Here is a 19891-nt window from a genome sequence, read left to right on the forward strand (position 1 = left end):
AATAAAATTATTTTCAAAAATCCACGGAATAACACTACATAAATAACTGAACTCTAAGTTAAACAATGGACTATAGTTAATAGTACAATTATAAAAATGTCCTTTCATCAATTGTAACAAATATTCCACACCAGTGCAAGGTTTAATAATAAGGTGGTATACTGGAATCCTGCATCTTGTGTGTAATTGTTCTGTAAAACCAGACCTTCTCTAATAAAGTCAAAAATGTTATTGAAAAGATAAGATCATGTACATAGAACAAAAACAGGAGAATAAAAAGCATAACTATTAAAATTAAAAGATAAAAATTGATAAGATGAGGTAGCAACATGATATAAAAATACTATGCAAAAAATCAGCACCAGTAACTGCTAATCAGAGAATAATGTATCAGTCACAATAACAATAAAATCTATTGTTCTATAGAACAATTAAAGTTCTATAGAATCAGAACTTTACTTAAGAAAAGCTTCACAAAACTTTACCTAAGAAATGTAAACGTTATTAAATAAAATAGATTTTCAAAGATAAAATAAGTGAAAAGATATGAATGAATTGACGGGTAAGAAAATTTTTTTTCATTCAATCACTTATTCAACAATTATTTATTGGGTTTTGCCAAGTGTCAGACATTCATCTAGATTATGGTATTATAGAACTAAAAAAGAAAACAAAACAAAAGTCCTTGCCCTTAGACAGCATATATATTTACATGATGTTTATAATTGAATTATATATATCTCAATTTCCTCCAAATTAGTCTATACTTTCTATAACAGATTCAGTCAAAATATTATGAGTTGTGAGGAATTTATCAAGGGGCCTTAATGCTGCAGTTTGTATTTTAAGTTAATGGTGCCCCTTGGACTTGCGCAATGTGGCAGTCCTAATTTGGCAAATTTTAAAATTAATACAGAAGAATGAAATTTTAAAACTAGCTGCAATCAATGTGAAAGAGAAAAACAAATATTCAACCAGATATTAATATACTTTACAAAGCCATAATAATTAAGGTATGGTTGTAGTAGTAGAAAAGGAAGCCAGATTGGATGGTCTAGAAACAAATCTATGTATACAACGAAATCTATGTATATAAACAGGTCTATGTATATACAACTGTTTAGAACACACCCGCTTTATACCTATGTGATCTACAATTATAATAATCCAGGTAATACAAAATATTGACAAGGAGGTAAGGTTATAAATTAGTGGAACCATTTTGGAGTACCTTTTGGTAGAATCTAGTGAAATTAAGTATATGTTTATGTATAGCAGATTCTGCTTTTGGCTTTAATCTCAGAGAAACATACATACGTGAACAGAAGAAGATGGGTACATATATGTTCATTGTAATGTTATTTGTAATAACAATGAATTGTAAGCCTCTAAATATCCATCTAGGCAAAAGAATGAAAAGTTCTTTATTTATATGATTGATTGAATGCTAAATTACATTTGTCAATGTGGATGGATCTTAGAAAAATTCATAAAACAATGAATGTCAGGAGTAGAATGAAAGATATATAAAAACAATGTATAAATGCTTTAAGTAAACACAATACATATATAAAACATACATTATAAACACAGTGTATGATGTGTTTATATAAAAATAAAAATATAGAAGATAGGTGTACAAGGAAGGTAGACGTAAGTAAGAAATGGTACTGGTGACAGGATTAAAAAAATTCAAAGAATAAATAAAACTAAAGTTCATAACATTCATGAATCCTTGCTGAGTGATGTTTTGGATTCCAAAGATGGATTTCACATTGGAGGACGCACACAATGCAGAAGCAAAATAAAACGAAGCCAAAACTAAAAGGCATAGAATGCCAGCTTACTTAAGTCCCCCATCACCTTCTGTAACAAATGGAATAAAGAAAAAATATCGATGGAGCCCCTGGATTTTCAAAAACATGCAATTGGAGAATTCAAGTCATTCTTATCTTGGTAATACAGAGCTGTAGGGCTCCCAGCTGGCATTTCAATGACATTTATCACAATGAAGATTTTATTGAAGGTAAGAACCATGTCTTAATTTAGTTGATATCACCATAATTGCCATATGCTTCTTATGCATAAGATATTGTTCTAGAAGTGCTGCAGCTATGGGATAAAAGGAAGGGCAGAAAAGATGTCTGCTAAAGTGTATTATATAATGTCCAAATTAACTCCATACATGCAATGTCCTCATCATGCTCAGAGATATTAAATAACTTGCCCAATATCACACAGTTAGTAAATGAATTGAAAATGAGAAACTGGGATAGTGGATAATTTGGACAAATTGTAAAATAGGATCAGAGGAATAAATTCCTAGCAATATTCTACTCATACAATAACAAAAATATGAATGATGTGGAAACATGGAAATATGATTTTGAATGGGGACCAAAGATACATTTAGACCAACAAGTAAAGAAAAGCTATGAATTATAGGAACAACATGTTACTTATACTGAGTGACCTATTTTGTTCCACCTCTAATGAAAACGGTTTGATCCCACTTGCTTATACCCAAACTATCATCTCCTGCAAATTCTTATAAAAGACCCACAGACTGGTTTCTTTCTAAGTCAGGCAGCAACACTGCTCTAAAATCTTGATCCAAGCTTTGAGGTCGCTGTGATGACCTTGTTTGGACAGTAGTATTACATTATCAATCAGCACACATGACAATTGTTTAATTTATCATCTAATTGCTTAAGTAAGCGACCCACAATTGGGATGAATAATCTAGAAATGTGTTATTATTTTTAGCTTTCCTTCAGTAATTTGGAAACAGGATTTATTGTTGAATACATGAACACCCTTTGAGAATGAGCAGCCAGTTCAACTTTAAGCATAAGCAGACTCTAGGGCAGCATTTTCATTTTTTGAACAGAAAATAGAAAATTTTATTCTCATTGCCAGGACTGCATAGGGCCACAGGAAGAAATGTGAGGCTTACCGTTCTCCAATAAAAGAGAAATGAATATAACCACAAACCAACAACAACATCAGCCACCCATTCAATACTCCAATAATGACTGATATGAAAAAGGAAGTTTTACTCTTCTGGGATTGTCCAGAATGGAACTTGACAGTAACAGCATTATGACATCAGCCATAATCATCAATGCTGCTGCACATCTCTTAAATAGCTCTATGCACATGGCCTCAAGAGTTTGCACAGAGAGTCTGCATCATATATTAAATGTTTCTTTTCTCATTAACTCCCTGAAAGAGGTTCATTAGAATAAGAATTAAAAGTTTATTTTAAATTACTTATCCATAATACATAACTCACCTTGATGTCCTTAAAAGGTTTAATTATTCTAAGTCAGGATTTATCAGTTTTACTTTTTAAAATATATTTTCATTGGAATAGTTGTAGGTCTATAGAAAAATAATGCAGAAAATACACCACTCATGCACAGTTTTCCTGATTATTAATATTTATCATAGTGTGGTAATTTTGTTACAATTGATGAAACATTGTTATAATTATACTATTAACTATAGTCCATAGACAATGTTAAAGTTCACTGCTTGCACTATACAGTCTTACGGTATTTTTTGTTGTTTAATTCTAATCATCTATATACAACCTAAAATTTTCCCTTTTAACCACATTCAACTATATAATTCAATGCTGTTCATTACATTCACAATGTTGCATTACCAACACCACCGCCCATTACCCAAACTTTTTCCCATCACCCCAAACAGAAACTCTGTACCACTTAGGCATTAAAACCCTATTTCTTACCCCTACTCCAAATCCTGGTAAGTTGTATCCTAGTTTCTGACTCCATGAATTTTCTTATTCTAATTATTTTACGTCAACAAGATCATACAATATTTTCCCTTTTGTGTCTGGCTTTTCAATCAACATAATGTGTTCAAGGTTCATCTATGTTGTTGTATTTATGAGACATTTTTTCTTTTATGGCTAAATAATATTCCATCACATGTATAGACCACATTTTGCTTATCCATTCAGCTATTGATGGGCACTTGGGTTACTTCTACTATTGGCAGTTGTGAATAACGCCCCTATGAATATCAGTGTAAAGACGTGTGTCCTTGCTTTCAATCCATATGGAAATATACCTGGAAGGTAGAATTGCCAAATTATATGGCAATTCTATACTTAACTTTGTGAAGAAGCAGCAAACTATTTTCCACAGTTGCTGTACCAAATACAATTAAAAAGCAGTGAATATGAATTCTTATTTTTCCATATCCTCTCCAACATTACCTACTATTCTTTAATAGTCATTCTGCTGTGTGTGAAATGGTACCTCATTGTGATTTTGATTTGCATCTCCCTAATGGTTAGTATCTTTTCATGTGATTATTGACCATTTGTATATCTTCTTTGGACAAATGTCTATTCAAGTCTTTGCCCATATTTTAATTGGGTTGTTATAGTTCTGGTTTTTGTATTTAGGTCTTTGATCCATTTTGAGTAGATTTTGGCATGTGCTGTGAAGTAGCGTCACCCTCATTCTTTTGCATATGGATTATTCAGTTTTTCCAGCACTATTTATTGAAGACACTATTCTTTCCCAATTGAGTGGATTTGGCAGCCTTCTCAAAAATCAGTTGGCCATAGATACATGGCTCTGAGTAATAGTCCTTTATTTCACATGAATTAATCATAGCCAATTCTCATATTTTAAAAAAATCTATCATATATTCTTTTGGGGGGTATTTAAAAAATATTTTTATTGAGAAATATCCACACAATACAGTCCAACCATATTATATAATTAGTGGTTCACAACATCATCACAAAGTTGTGTATTCTTCACCATGATCATTTTTAGAACATTTGCCTCACTCCAGAAAAAGTAATAAAAAGAAAAAGAGAGTTCATGCATCCGATAACCCTTATCCCTCCCTCTCACTGACCCACAGTATTCCAATCCCCCCAATGTTTACCCTTTTTCTCCCCCTATTATTTAGTTACTAATTTTTTTTACATTTTTTTGCTCACATGTCCTACTCTGGATTAAAGGAGCATCAGGCACAAGGTTTTCACAGTCACACAGCCACGTTGTAAAATCTATATAGTTATATAGTCTCCTTCAAGAATCGAGGCTACTGGGACACAGTTCAACAGTTTCAGATACTTCAGTCTAGCCACTTCAACACACCATAAGCTAAAAAGGAATATCTACCTGATGCATAAAAATAACCTCCAGGATAACTTCTTTTTTTTTTTTTTTTTTTAACATGGGCAGGCACCAGGAATCGAATCTGGGTCCTCTGGCATGGCAGGCAAGCATTCTTGCCTGCTGAGCCACCGTGGCCTGCCCCAGGATAACTTCTTGACTCTATTTGAAATCTCTCAGCCACTGAGACTGTATTTTGTCTCATTTCTCTCTTCCTTTTTTGTCAAGAAGGCTTTCTCATTCCACTATCATATATTCTAAGAATTGGCATGTGACAGGAAATTTTATGGGTTAAAAATTATATTTTATTTAAATTCTTCAGAAAATGTTTCATAATAAGATCCCATTTTATAAAATATAATAAATAATAATGTATTTCTAAGTATGAATGCGCATATGTTAAGTATGTGTGTGTGTGCATCTATTAATTCATCCTAGTAAATAATTTCTCCCTCAGTTACTTCATTCACATTCTCTTGTGGATTTATGTAGGACCAAATTGTAGTTCAAATCTCTATATAAGGACAAGGGAAGAAGAACTAATAGGTAAGAATTTGTATTGGTAAAATTGCCCACAAGCTTGTTACAAAGCTACAGTAGTCAAAACAGCTTGGTCCTGGCACAAATACAGATATATAGACCAGATTGAGGATTCATAAGTAAGCCCTCACATCTGAGATACATATTTCTGTTAAACTCAGGGCAAACTAACAAAAATGCTACTTTTTAAGTAAAAGAATATTTAAAATGTCAAAGGAATATTAATATGAAAGGCAAAATAGCTGAGAAGGTCTGTAACATGGTAAAGAATCTAAGTAATCTCTAAACTAGAGACAAGAAAGACTTAAAGAAAGTAGAAAGAAAGAGAAATCACTATACAAAATGCTTTCCAGTGTTGGAAATGGCTATGTAGTCCAAAATCTGAACTTGAAATTGTGTAGATGTCAGTCATTTTGGTAATAAAATATATTTGTCCTAGGCATTCTATATATCTTAGGAGATATCTGGTACCTCTTCTCTTATCAATTTCGTCATTTTGGGTTTTTGTTGGTGTTTCTTAGAAATAATCATAATTACATATAGCAAAATGTATAGGTGAAGTGAGGGGCCAAAGTCAATCCCTGAGGCTTATCCTAAGTATACAGTAATGGTAACAATAATAATAATAACTGACATTGTTCGATTATTCTAAGCACATTCATTAGCTTATATAGTCCTTATAACACTGCTTTGAGGTATGACTATCCTCATCTTACAGATAAGAAAATTGAGGCACAAAGAGATTAAATCGCTTGCCCCGTGATGCTCAGAACAAATAGGAGCCAGTACTAATCCTGAGGCCAGCTCTAACTGCATACAACTAAACAAAGAAATTGGCTCACTCCTTGCAGCAAGGTGAATGGAGAACCATGGGAAAGTAAAAGGGAGGCTTGGTTTTCAATTTCCCACTTGTAGCTGAGGAATCTGAGGATCAGAGAGCATAGATGATTTGTTCTATCATACCAGAATCAGGACTTAATCTTGTTTTCTAATCTAGATCCTATGCTCTTTCTCTATTTCAAGATGAATTTCTATTTTTTGAAAAAGGAGCACGTCTTTAATGCTTACCTTTGTTCAAGAAATTCCAAGAAGAAGGGTAGAATTATTTTATTTGTTGGTATTATATTTTCTCTTTCATTCTTGGTAACATGCTCCATTCTAACTTTAACCAATCTGATGCATGTAAAATAGTATCTCAGTGTTCTGCCAATTTCCATTACTTGCATTACAATTCGATATACTAATTAGTCAATCAGACCACCAATTCTCTGAATTGCTAACTCACATCCTTTGCCTATTTACCCATTTTATTTCCTACCTTTTTCTTGTTATTTTTAAATAATTCACTTTATATTATAAAAATTAATCTATTATTGGTTTTAGAAAATGCAAATATTATCTCCCAAACGCATATTTACACATTTATTGTCTTAGAATTTATGTTTTTGGAGTCTTACTAAAAAGTTTCCTCCCCTAAGTTATAGCATATTCCCTAGGTTTTCTTCTTTCAGCAGTACTTAACATTTCACAATAATGCCTCTAATGCATCAGGAGCCTACTGCTGAACTGGTAAAATAGAAATTAGCTCTTTTTTTCACTCTATTTAAAAGTTAGAGTTTTCCAATGCCATTGTTCTAGCTTTCTAGCTGCTGGAATGCAACACACAAGAGATGGATTGGCTTTTAATAAAAGGAGATTTATTTAGTTAAAAATGTATAGTTCTTCAGAGCAAAGGCAGCTAACATTCAACTGAGGTTCTTTCTTACATGGGAAGACACAGGGTAATCTCTGCTGGCCTTCTCTCCAGGCTTCTGGGTTCCAAAAACTTTCCCCAGGGTGATTCCTTTCTGCATCTCCAAAGGCCTGGGCTGAGCTACAAGTACTGAGATGAAGTATGCTGAGCTTCTTGGGTTGTGCTACGTTGAGCGCTCTCATTTAAGCATCCAACCAATTACATCAAACATCATTTATTGCAGCAGGTACACCTCCTAGCCAACTGCGGATATAATCAGCAACAGATGAGGTTCACATGCCATTGGCTCATGTCTACAGCAATAGAACTAGGCACATTCACCTGGCCAAGTTGACACCTGAACCTAACTACCACAGCCATCAACTAAACTGTCCCTTTCCATTGCTTTGTGGGCCGTTTTTGTTTTGTATTGGGTGTACTGAGGAGGACTCTATAATGGTAAAAGGTTTGGAAATAGGAGCAATTTTTCATTGAAACTCTAGATATGGTTATTGAATCATACATAAAGGACATGAATTAGCCTATGTTCCCCTTTCATTGTTTGGGATCCAAATTTTACTTAAGTTACTAAAACTACATTTTATCTCATGATGTCTAATTAGTACTTACCTGTCCCTCTGTTCAATTTCATATACTTCTTTAAACCTCCAAGCTTCTTCTACTTCATTGTTAGCATTTCTCCTTTGAAAACAGTATTCTGCCCAGCCTCTCCTTCAGGGTTTCCTAAAACCCTATACATTTCTTGGAAGAATTGGCAGCTAAACTTGTTCTATCTATGCAAGTTAAGGATCTTACTGAATGAATTTGTGAGAGTCTGTTTTTAAGAACTGCACAATGTGACAGTCAAAAATATTACAGAGCATATATAATAATATACAGGTAATTGTGATGGTTAGGTTCAGGTGTCAGCTTGGCCAAGTGATTATGCCCAGTTGTCTGGACAGTCAAGCACTGGCCTGACCATTGTTGCAAGCATGTTTCATGGCTGGATGATAAACCAGAGGGCTGTGGGGTATTAAATTATTAGTCAGTTTAATTGCATCTGTGGCTGATTATATCGGCAATCAACTAAGGCAAGTCTTCCACTGATGAGATAATCCAATCAGTCGAAGGCTTATGAAGAAGAAGAGAGAATTTTTCACTGCTTCTTCAGTCAGTGAGACTCTTTTGTGGAGTTCATCCAGTCCCTTCAGAGTTGCCAGCTTCACAGCCTGCCCTATGGGTTTTGGACTCTTCCATTCCCACGGTTGTGTGAGACACTTTATAAATTTCGTATTTACAGATACCTACTGTTGATTCTGTGTCTCTAGAGAACTCTGATTAATACAGTAATCAAATCTCACTCTTCAAGAAATAAATTAATTATTGCAAGAAATTAGTAACCAAAGCCTACATCCTCCATAAACAGCATTGGGCAAATCATTTAAGGCTTTGTATACAAATGTGTATGTGCTTAAATATATGGGTTTATGTGTGCTTATGTGTGAAAGAAAGACAAATCATGTACATTAATGGAAATCTAGGAGTGTTACACCATATGCTTCTTCCACCTAAAAATTCTGGTATCAGTCAGTAGAAGAAATCAGAACCTAAAATGCATAGAGTTAATTCTGCATAAGAAAAATAAATCCTAGATTTTCATTGTTTATCTATCCTGCTTTGCTCACTACAGGATCTCTCCAGAGACCATTCTCAGCTCAAATTATATATACATATATATATATCAATTAGCACTCATAAAAGAGATTGCTTCTAGAATTCCTCTTGCAACGGCATATTTTTTTCTTCTTGTAATTTGAGTAAACTCAGGCTAGAAGCAAATCTGATTTTTCCATTATATATTACCACTTCATAAGTTACTATAGAAAAAAAAATAGTCTTTGCCAGTATTTTCCCCATAATGCAAACCTGCTTCATTTAAAGCTAATTCAGCTATATATAAGAATCACTTAAATAGGAAAAACACTTTTTGGTAGAGTTTTCTAAGCTCAAATCCTACTATCTGTCAATGCCTTCTACCATCACAGCTTGTGCTAAAAATAACCCACTAGAAAGTAGGTATGAAGTTCCTTGACCTAATTTTTAAAAGTTTAATGAATATCATAGATTTATCAAATGGAAGGTTGTAAGACAGTCTAGAAATTAAATGGGTTTTCCTTGATTGGGGATTATATTATATGAAATCAGCATACATTGATGCGTATCTTTCCCACTAGGCTATAAACTCATTTAAGGCCTGGCCTATGGGCCACCCTACTTCACGTCCTCAGTGCCTGCCTAACATGTTATAGGCACTCAATAAATTAAACCGTTACTGAATTCAATAAGTAACATTGATCAGATGCTTTGTCAGTTTGATATTCTACTGATGATTTAAAATATGAGCATAACAAATTAATTATTTCTTATTAAAAGGAAGGTAGTCTGAAGATAGTGTTTCTTAAAATGCAGATTCCATGGAAGGGGGATAAATTTTTTTTTTTAATTGTTGCAAGTCACATGTGTGCTGGTTTGAAAGGATGCATGTCCCCTGGAAAAGCCATATTTTAATCAAAATCTCATTTTGTGAAGGCAGAATAATTCCTATTATGTTTGAATGTGTAATTCGATCAACTCCCTGGAGATGTAACCCAATCAAGAGCAGTTGTTAAACTGGATTAGGTGGAGACATGTCTCCACCCATTTCGGTGGGTCTTGATTAGTTTACTGGAATCCTATAACAAAGGAAACAATTTGGAGAATGCGGGAGATTCAGAGAGAGCAGAGAATGCTGCAGCACCACGAAGCAGAAAGTCCATCATTCAGTGACTTTTGGAGATGAAGGAAAGCACCTCCCGGGGAGCTTCATGAAACAGGAAGCCAGGAGAAAAAGCTGGCAGATGACGCTGTGTTCACGATGTGCCCTTCCACTTGAGAGAGAAACCCTGAACTTCATTGGCCTTCTTGAACGGAGGTATCTTTCTCTGGATGCCTTTGATTGGACATTTCTATAGACTTGCTTTAATTGGGACATTTTCTTGGCCTTAGAAGTGTAAACTAGCAACTTATTAAATTTCCTTTTTAAAAGCCATTCTGTTTCTGGTATATTGTGTTCTGGCAGCTAGCAAACTAGAACATGTTATGCTAATCACTGCATCTACTCAACTTTGAATTTCTTTAGTCTGGAGGTGAGTGCTAAATGCCTAATCCATAAGAACATAAAATTTACTTCAGTAAAAATATAAGAAAGGTGATAGTCTTAATTTCTTAGTAATTCATCTTTAAAGTAGTTTAAAAAATATTTTTGTAGAAATTGAGAGGGGATGATGCAAAAAGAAAATAATACGCATTTCTTGGGCAGACTATTTGTACCCAAAATTATTCCGGTAGGAATTAAGTCTGTTTCCTACCATTGCTAATGTGCTCCTAAGTTTTTTTATTACTAGCTGGAATGCTGGAACATCTTGATTATTTTTGGAAGTGGTCTGCTTCATTAGTCTCAAAAAAAATAGCACAATAACTAGCACAAGAAAGCAGGTCAACAAGCATTTATTGAATGAGTGATTAAAATAAGATCAAAATTTCCAAAGCTCTTATCTTCTAGCAGGGTGTCCTCACTATATCTGGACTCCTATTTTCCAAATAGAGAACAAAATGGGGGGTATAGATGAGTAAGAAGATGGAACACCCTGTCCCCCAAATTATGACAACTCTCTCCTGCTTTCTTTTAGCAAATTACATCTAGAAAGTTTCCTCAAGGCTCAGAATAGTTAAAGGCCTAATTGAAGATATTGCTATATAAAAGTAATTCTTATATTGGTGAAAGCATACTGACTGCCAACGAGTATTCAAAGATTACAAATGGGCAACTTCCTTTAAACTTTCAAACTCATGCCTTACATGGACACAGAGGTCTTAGTTCCCTTGTACATTAGAATCAAAACATAACTGACTCAGAAAGTTTGTATAGCTTCCTGATGGCATAGGCAGTATAGTAAATGTTATTTGGAAGCCTATAACATTTCAGTGATTTGTGAAACTGCAGGGAGGAATTGGGATATATAGTCTTTATAACTATGGGAAATTACAAAGTATGAGGCCAGGGCAAGGAGAAGCAAAAGAAAAAAGAAAATTCAAGAGTCAGACAAATTGCCTACAAAAAGTGATTTTTTTAAACAGAGAGCTTTTGAACATCAAGATTTAGATACAGAAAGTCCTCTTAAAGTGCTGAAAAATATATCACCTTGCAATTGACCAAATCAATTATTAAGCTGTCACCTATGTGCCACAAACCGACAGAGGGTATTTTTATCTAGAAGCACTAACATAGATTTTATGGATGAAGCATTTGTCTAACTAATCCACTGTTTCACCTAGAGAAAGAAAGAAAATGGGTTTCGTCAGAGAATGTAAACTAGGTAAAACAAGGTTTAAAATGGAATTTGCACCTCCCCAAATTAAATATAACATTTCCTCCCTGTAAAATATAAGCAAATATATAACTGTGTGAACAGTCTGAGATCTACTGGCTGTCAATGTCATTTCAGTCATTCTGTCAATGTATGCTCTTTTTTTTTTTTAACCTCAAACTGATCTGAGGGGTTTTCTAATTTCAGTCACCAGTTAGTCTGCTCATTCAGGCATCCTTCTTCCATACACAAATTCTTCTTATTACAAGGTCACTTTCACCTAACATCTCTGCCTTCTATTTGGATGTGAAATATCCAGGTGTTCTGGATTATTAAAACATACAAACAGCTTATCCTGCTTGAGAAAGATTATATTCATTTTTCATGGGGTTTTACATCTCATAATAAGCTATTTGTGTGATGATCCATTTTCATTTTTAATTAGGATGTCCTCTGAATTTCCTTTTGCTACTGCAGACAAAAAAAATAATCAAGAATTATCTTTGTGAGCTCAGAAACAATTAGACTGCAATTCCTATAGGGGTGTTATCAAATCAAGAAAATCTGGAATTGGTTGTTTGGTGCTATCATTATCAAAGACAAACTTTCACTCTAAATGTAAAATATGTCTGATAAGCCCCGTTACATAAAGTTAAAATAGTGTATTTTATAAAGAAAATGAATCCCTGAATGCCCTGCTCTGGGTATCTTGTATCAACATAAAAGGGTGTCTGTTATCAACGAGTGATTATGATAAGTCCTGTCTTAGAAGGGAGCAAATCCTGAGAAGTAATTGGATTTGCTAAATCCAGCCTTGCTTTGGCTTTGGTTCTGGCACCTGCAACAGAAAGGACAGCTGTTCTGGACACCCACCAAGTAAATACTATTAAGTCCATTAACACAAACCTTTTGGCTATGATCAAGTGAAATATCAGTTTAATCCATTACATGTCTTTTGTCGAGGGATACAGTCTTACCCTGCTACTCTAGAGAGAGTGGAGGGTGGGATTTGGCAAGTCAACAAAATATTTTTTTAGCCTTTAACAGCCATGAGTTTTATTTATGATCCAAGTGGAATGTCATGATAATGATATGATAATGATACCTAGGATGGATAAACACCTCAAAGCGAAGGAGCTCAGAGGGCTCTGCTGATATTTATCTATTTAATCCTCACCACATGCTTGGAAAGCAGTCATGTGACATTGTTCCTGGTTTACAAATGAGAAAATAGGACAGAGTGATTAGCCTGTGATTACTAAATAAGCTAATTTGGAGAAAATAATATACCAATAACTCAATGCAGTGCTGTGATTAAAATAGCAATTGTCACACTTTTGAGACTTTTAGTTTAAAAAAAGCTATATATGTAACTGAAATATTACTACTTGGTAATTGTGGGAGATTGCTTAGGGAGCATTAATCAATTAGAATCAGCTAACTAATATTCAAGATAATGGCAAATGTGGATGTGTTATATCTTCAAAAGATCTATAAATCCCCTCTGTTCCACAAATATTGACCAATGTTTTTGAACCAAATTCGACTGAATCAAAGTAAGAAATATGCCAACAAGTTAGAAGACCTTTTGGGCATTACCCCAAAAGAATTCACTACCACAAATATACACAACTTGTTTCACTCTTACTGTTAAGCCCATACTTGGAATAAGACCATGATTTGTTCATACTATATAAAAAATAAAATAATTTGGCATATGGTCTCTGATCTTAAGATTTTTATATCTCAACTTAAGGAAAAGTGACCACATAGATTTAGCTCTGAGAAATCAAATATCAAAAGTGTCATGGCCTCAATTCTATGAATCAACCTTTCCTTGTCCCTGTAGGGTCAATTGAACATTCAGTAACAGCCATTAGAGCAAATCAACTGAACAGTCAACATGATACTGACAGCCTTTGAAATGATTTCACCAATTGTAAACTAAGAAACTTCTGGGTAGTTTTCTGGAGAGTTGTGTTTGTTCTTTCCTTTTAAAGCAATGAGGATATTTTAGTTTTGCCTTTTTATAGCCAGCCCATCTCTCTAACAAGCCCACAAAATAAGCAGGGAGAGTAGAAATGGGTTGACATTCAGAAAAAGGACTTTGATCACTATCCAAAAGCCAAATGGCCCACAATTTGACTTCGTTGGGGGCCTTTGCTCCTGAGAAAAAGACGGTAAACGAAAGATGAAATGCAAAAGAAGATGTAGTATCTGGCAAAAGGCCAGTGACTAATTCATCTTTTTGAAGACTATTTTTAGTTTCTATACTTTGAAGTTCTAGATACCCAGGACTGTCACTCTGGGTACATTTCAATCATAGAAAAAGAACTCTAGTTTTATAATTGTTAGTTAGATCAATCATTTTAGCCTGCTAACACCATTCAAATATATGTACATCATTTTTCATATGCCAGGCATTTTGTTAGGCACTTTTACATTCCTGATTTATTTCAATCTCACAACAAAGCTTGTTCTTTTCATAAGGTAAGCTTTCAATGAATGTTAGTAGAATAAATAAACAAGAGAGATAGATGTTATTACCTCTATTATGCAGATAAGGAAACTGAGGAGAGCTAATGTGATTTGTTTGGTGTCACACTACTATTATATGTCCAGGTTGGTGTTCAAATCCTGACTCTCCTACAAGTACAGAATTTTGTTCTACCATACAACTATCTACTGAAACAAGCAACTAGTTATAAAAGGTGCTTTTATTTAAAGTAACTCTGAGACTTCCTGGGATGTTACCTGAGTGTCAATCCTGAGCCCCTAACCATTATACATAGGAAATAAGTGCAATGCAACCTCATAAAGACATAACTAAGTCCCAGAAAAGGAGTTTAAGTTAATTTATTCTCTTATCTTCTTTCTTCCTTTTAAAATAGATATTTGTTCAATTGCATTAAACCTTAGGAGGACAAAGAAGATGATATCTATTCCCCACCCTCCACCTCCATGGCCATTAAAATACCACTAGTGCTTCATGCCTCCTCTTGTAAAGATCTGGAAATATAACCGCTTTCTACAGCTAACCTCCAAAGCAGGCTGGCAAACTGGAGAACTACTTTTAAAAGTCACCAAAGCAAATGCATAAAGAAAAAGACTGCAGATGTAGGAAGGAGAAAAAAGACCTACAAAAGTGAATTAGGGAGTGAAGTCATCAAGATGGTACCATGAGACATCCCTACAAATGTTACCCCTTAGAGACAGCTAAATAAAAGGGGAGATTAAGCTGTCTAGGAAATCTAGAGGATTATTGAGACTAGAGAACAACTCTAAAAATGCTGAATTGTGGGGACAAAGCACACCACCTTAAAAAGGTAGGATAGCAGAGAGGTAGATTTGTCTGTCTGGATCCTGCCCCATGATCGAATCCACAGAGTTTAAGAGGTACAAAGCAACAGTTCTCCAACCTTGGCACCTTCTGCTATGGTTGCTGACCACAAAGTCACCCTTAGCAGTGGCTTAGAGCTCCACACATAATCAGACATAGGAATCTGAGGCCACATAGGTCCATGGTAGGGTCCTAATGGTTGGTGTACACTACCATTCAAACCAGTCCCCAGAAACCAGAGCAAAGCAATCCACAACAGAACATTGGGCAAGCTGTGCACACTCCCAGCCCAGAGCCTAATTGCTGACGTACCTAACATAAAAAAATTGTGTGCCTTTGAATGTTGACCCCATATGGCTCCATGCGTTAGGATCCCCTAATGGAGAAGTTACCAGATGCAGAAAGTGGAAACTGAGCTGCTGTATAGTAGTTCAGCCTCACGGATCAGAGCTGGAGTGAAAGTGTGACACAGAACAAAGGAAAGGAGTTGAACAAATCATAACCACCAGGAGGAAATATTGTATTAAAACAAAGAGAACAACCCAGGATTCTCAGAGAAGGGAGAGAGGAAACCATTCTTCCCTATAGGGAAAAAATCACACATACTGGGGTAATGATAAACATTACTGCACATACCGAGGGTAAGAAAAAAAAAGACCTGAAAAGCCAAACTGTTAGCCCCAGGCTGCTCTAACTGTTCTATATAGCCTGAACCAAGCATTGAAGAAGAGCCTTAATATGTAGCCAATCCACACTAAAACTTTAGGCAAGAAAGAATAACTGACTGCCAGAGTTAGTTCATCAAAGTGATCAAATGCCCAGCCATCAACAAAAGATCATGAGTCAGACTAGGGTAGCAGGAAGAGATGCCAGAAAGCAAGAGAACAAATGAAACCAATGGAGGAAGCACAGACATTGGAGCAACCAATCAAAGACGTTCAGCTAAATCTCCTAAAACAGTTCAATGAGCTAAAGGAAAATATGGATATAGAAGTAAAGGGTTTCAAGAAGACTAGGCTTGAACAAAAAGAAGAATTAGAAAACTTTATAAGGACCATAACAGCACTTTCAGAGATGAAAAACAGAATAATAAAGAGCAAAAATGTGCCTGAGGCATTTGGCAACAGATTTGAGTAAGGATAAAAAAGAACCAGTGAACTAGAAGAAAGGACAAGCAAAATAATTTGGTCTGAAAAGCAGATTTAGAGAAAATAAGGAGAAAAAGTGAACAGAGCCTAAAGGAAATGTGAAACAACGTGAAATATACCAAATATACCTTATGGGAATACCAGAAGGAGAAGAGAAAGAGAAAGGGGCAGAAAGGATATTTTGGAAAATAATTCCCAAATCTGATAAAAGGTAAGAATATATAAGCCCAGAAAGCACAACTTCAAATGGGATAAACCCTAATAAAACTATTCCAAAATATATACTAATCAAAATGTCAAATGACAAAGATAAAGAGAAGATTCTGAAAGCAACAAGAGAAAAGTAATTCAACACAAAGGATCCTCAATATGGCTAAGAACCAATTTCTCATCAGACACCACAGAGGCAGAAGGCAGTATGACATACTTAAGATACTGAAAGAGAAAAACTGCCAACCAAGAATTCTATATCCAGTAAAACTGTTCATGAAAGTTGAGATAAAGTTTAAGACATTCACAAGTAAACAAAAACTGAGATAGTTTACCAACAAGATACCTTCTCTAAAAGAGATGCTAAATTCTTCAGATTGAAAGGAAAGGAGACAGTAGCTTGGAGCAGTGTCAAAAAATGAAAATCTTAGTAAAGGTAACTACATGAGTAAATCCAAAACCCAGTAGTATGATATCTTTGGTATATCATTCTACTCTTTATTTGTTATATGATCTAGAATATAATTGAATATGAACTAATCATATTTATCTATTACAGATAGGCAAATAAAAAGGTAATAAGTGAGAAAAACAATACAAAGAAGGGAAATACAAGGGTATAGGGGCAGAAATTATGTGTGTTATGGAAGTTAAGTTGGTAACACTTTGCACTAATATTTTACAGACATAGGTTGTCAAATAGAAACTGCAAGATAACCAAAAAGAAAGTATTTAAAATAAGTACAAAAATGGAAATCAGAATGAGATCAATCAGTTACATAACAAAAGATTAACTGTAAACAAAATAAGGCCACAATTAAGAAAATGAGGGGCAAAAAATGATATGACATATAAGTAACAAAGGACAAAATGGCAGAAGTAAATTCAGCCATATCAGTAATTACAATGAATATAAATGAAGTAAACTCTCCAATCAAAAGATACATATTGGCAGAATGGATGCATAGCATGATTCAACCAGACATTGTTTACAAGAGACTCACCTTAAAGCCAAAGACACAAATAGGAGGAAACTGAAAGGATCAAAAAAATATTCCATGCAAATAGTTACAAAAGAAACCCAGGATAACTATATTAACACCATAAAAAATAGACTTTAACTCAAAAACTGTTATAAGAGGCAAAGAAGGACACCATATCTTAATAGGAGGGTTGATCCGCCAGGAAAGTATAAAAATCATAAGCATTTATGCACCTACTCACATTGCCTTAAAATAGAAGAGGCAAATAGACAAAAATGAAAGAAAAACTAGACACCTTTCTGTAATAATAGCTGGACACTTTAGTTCACCATTTTCTTTCATGGATAGAACATCTAGACAGACGATCAATAAGGAAGTGGAGAATGTGAAAAATACTATAAATAAACTAGACTTAACAGACTTATGAAGCACACCGCACCTCAAAACAACTGAATATACTTTTTTCTCAAGTGAACATGGATCATTCTCCAATGTAAACAACATTTTGGGTCATAAAAAAAATCTCAAAACTTTTAAAAAGACTGAAATTATACAAAGCATCTTTTAGACAAAAATGCAATGAAGCTACAAATCAATGACAGAAGGAGAACTGGAAAATTCACAAATATAAGGAAGTCAAAACACACTCAACTAACCATATTTCAGGAAGAAAACATACAGTTAATCAGGAAATATCTTGAGGCAAATGAGAATAAAAACTGCATACCAAAACTATGGGTCTTAGTGAAATCAGTGCTAAAAGGAAAATTTGTGTTTCTAGATGCTGACATTAAGAAAAAAAAGATCTCAAATCAGAGACCTAACCTCAAAATTGGAGGAACCACAAAAAGAAAGTGAACTAAATCCAAAGCAACAGAAAGAAGGAAATAACAAAGATTAGAGTGGAGATAAATGAGCCAGAAAATTTTAAAAATAGAATCAACAAAACCAAAATTTAGTTCTTTTAAAAGATCAACTAAATTGACAAAACTTTATCTAAAGTGACATATAAAATAGAAGACACAAATAACTGAAATCAGAAATGAAAGGGTGGCCACAACTACCAATTCCACAGATATATAGAGAATTATGGAGGATACCATGAACAATTTGTTCCAATAAATTAGATAACCTAGATGAAATGGACAAATCCCTAAAAGCACACAGACTGCCGATACTGACTCACAAAGAAATAGTTCTCAACAACCCAATAAAAAATAAGGAGATTGAATTAGTAATCAAAAATCTTCCAAGAAAGTAATTCCTAGGAATTTCACTAATGAATTCACTTGTGAATTTTTCCAAACATCCAAAGAATTAACACCAACCCTGCTCAAATTTCTGAAAAATTAAAGAGGACGTAACACTTCTGTGCTGGTTTGAAAGGAAGTATGCCCCCTAAGAAAAGCCATGTTTTAATATAAATCCCATTTCATAAAGGTAGAATAATCTCTATTCAATACTGTATGTTTGAAACTGTAATGAGATCATCTCCCTGGGTGATGTGATTTAGTCAAGAGTGGTTGTTAAATTGGATTAGGTGATGACATGTCTCCACCCCGTTTGGGTGGGTCTTGACTGGTTTATTGGAGTTCTATAAAACAGGAAATATTTTGGAGAATGAGAGATTCAGAGAGAGCAGAACGATGTAGCCCTGAGATGCCAAGAGTCCATGAGCCAGCAACCTTTAGAGATGAAGAAGGAAAATGCCTCCCGGGGAACTTCATGAAACCAGAAACCAGGAGAGAAAGCTAGCAGATGACGCTGTACTCAACATGTGCCCCTCCAGCCAAGAGAGAAGCCCTTGACTGTGTTTGCCATGTACCTTCTCACTTGAGAGAGAAACCCTGAACTTCATCAGCCTTCTCGAACCAAGGTATCTTTCCCTGGATGGCTTTGATCGGACATTTCTATAGACTTGTTTTAATTGGGACATTTTCTCAGCCTTAGAACTGTAAACTAGCAACTCATTAAATTCCCCTTGTTAGAAGCCATTCCGTTTCTGGTATATTGCATTCCAGCAGCTAGCAAACTAGAACAACTTCCTAATTCATACTATAAGACCAACATCACCCTAATATCAAAGCCAGATAAAGATGTCAAAAGCAAAGAAAATTACAGACCAATATCCCTTATGAAATTAGATAAAAATCCTCAACAAAATACTAGCAATAGCACATTAAAAAATTATAAGCCATGACCAAGTGGAACGCATCCCAGGAATGTAAGGGTGGATCAACATAAGGAAATCAATTAATGTAATACACAACATTAAAAGTACAAAGGAAAAAAAAAACACCATATTAAAAGTGCAAAGGAAAAAAGTCAGCACAGGAAAGACATTTGTCAAAATATGACCCT

At 34.6% G+C, this 19891-nt stretch overlaps 1 long non-coding RNA gene across 1 annotated transcript in view; it reads left to right on the forward strand.

Moving 5' to 3' along the window:
* Positions 1 to 458: 458 nt before the first annotated feature.
* The window catches only part of LOC143663666 (uncharacterized), an 80100-nt gene continuing 60667 nt past the window's right edge, over positions 459 to 19891 (forward strand). The window contains exon 1 of the long non-coding RNA XR_013166105.1: positions 459 to 562. This is a non-coding gene — a long non-coding RNA (uncharacterized LOC143663666). The remainder of the gene's footprint in view (positions 563 to 19891) is intronic.

Source organism: Tamandua tetradactyla, chromosome 19 (genome assembly GCF_023851605.1).
Source record: "Tamandua tetradactyla isolate mTamTet1 chromosome 19, mTamTet1.pri, whole genome shotgun sequence".
Classification (NCBI taxonomy): domain Eukaryota; kingdom Metazoa; phylum Chordata; class Mammalia; order Pilosa; family Myrmecophagidae; genus Tamandua; species Tamandua tetradactyla.